General features: G+C 48.9%; 1 pseudogene; it reads left to right on the forward strand.

The window, feature by feature from the left end:
• The first annotated feature begins 516 nt into the window (after positions 1-516).
• On the forward strand, positions 517-1,577 carry LOC124973101 (atypical chemokine receptor 3-like; annotated as a pseudogene).
• The last annotated feature ends 220 nt before the right edge of the window (positions 1,578-1,797 follow it).

A 1,797-nucleotide genomic window follows, 5' to 3' on the forward strand; every position in this document is an offset into this window, starting at 1 on the left:
AAATTGGGTTGAGGATTTGAAATGATTTCATTCAGACTCCAGAGCAGGATACTTGTAATTCAGCATGCCTGTGGCAGACTAACCCAGCCATCCTTGGGGGACCTAGATAAAATAGCTCCTGTCCCATGCTGAGAAAGAGCAGGCTATCAACACTGCTGTGGCCAGACTCAGCAGCCTGATGTTTCTTTGGCCCTGTACCACATTGATTTTATGCCCTGGGCACAGCCAGGCTGAGGGTGTCTTGAGAACACAGTCACGAAAAGATGGTAAACAAATATAATTTCTGTCTTTGGGCACTGTGTGGATGAGTCTCTGGGTGTTTATTTTATGTGACACCATTCTTGTGGTGTTGCTTTCTTTTCTACTTTCTTTGTGAGAACATCTCAGAAACTTAGGCAAAACAGTTGGGGCTTATCAGGATCCTGGAATAGTGTTCTGACTAGAAGTTGAGTTTCTCTACTGAGTGTTTTTGACATCTCTCTGGCTCACTGTAGGTCATTCTTGCTCCTGCCCACCATGGATCTGAATCTCTTTGACTATATAGAGCCAGGGAACTTCTCTGACATCCCTACATCCTAGTGGACATGGTGCAGTGCCCTGTCATGCTACAAGAGAATCCTGCTCTACATGCTTTCCTTCATCTACATCTTCATCTTCATGATCGACATGATTGCCAACACTGTGGTGGTCTGGGTGAACATCCAGGTCAAGATCACAGGCTATGACAGCCACTGCTACATCTTGAACCTTGCCATCATGGACCTGTGGGTGGTCCTCATCATCCCAGTCTGGATGGTCAGACTGGTGCAGCACAACCAGTGGCCCATGGGTGAGCTCACCTGCAATGTCACATACACCTCATCTTCTCCATCAACCTCTTTGGCAGTATCTTCTTCCTCACCTGCATGAGCGTGGACCGCTACCTCTCTATCACCTACTTCACCAGCACCTCCAGCCACAGGAAGAAGATGGTGTGTTGCATCCTGTGTGTCCTGGTGTGGCTGCTGGCCTTCTGTGTGTCTGTGTCCGACACCTACTACCTGAAGTCCATCACATCTGTTTCCAACAATGAGACCTACTGCCGGTCCTTCTACCCTGAGCACAGCATCAAGAAGTGACTGATCATGGAGCTTGTCTCTGTTGTCTTAGGCTTCACCATCCCCTTCTCCATCATAGGTATCTTTTACCTACTGCTCACCAGAGCCATCGTGGTGTCAGGACAACCAGGAGAAGCATAGTCACTGAAAGATCATCTCCTACATGGTGGTCTTCCTGGTGTGCAGGCTCCCCTACCATGTGGTGGTGCTGCTGGACATCTTCTTCATCCCTCACTACCTCCCTTTCACCTGCCAACTGGAGAACGCACTCTTCACAGCACTGAATGCCACACAGTGCCTGTCATTGGTGCACTGCTGTGTCAATCCCATGCTGTACAACTTCATCAACTGCAGCTGTCAGTACAAGCTGATGAAGGCTTTGTCTTCAAGTACTCTGCCAAAACAGGCCTCAGCAAGGTCATTGACACCTCCAGAGTGTCAGAGACAGAGTGCTTGGTGTTGGAGCAGAACGCCAAATGACTCAGTCTGCAGTGGCCAGGGACAAGGGAGTTTGTAAACATGGTCTGGGGCCACATGGTTTCCAGAGGAAAGCAAGGAAGCTTTGGAACTGAATGCCCAAGTGACACGAAGAAGAGAAGGTGTGATTGTGCATCCTTCTCTCCTTCCATGTCACTGAAGCTGTTGCCTGGTTAAGCATTCTGACACTTTTGCAAAGGCAAAGCTGTGTTGTGCAGCCAGC

Source organism: Sciurus carolinensis, assembly GCF_902686445.1.
Source record: "Sciurus carolinensis chromosome 14 unlocalized genomic scaffold, mSciCar1.2 SUPER_6_x, whole genome shotgun sequence".
NCBI lineage: Eukaryota > Metazoa > Chordata > Mammalia > Rodentia > Sciuridae > Sciurus > Sciurus carolinensis.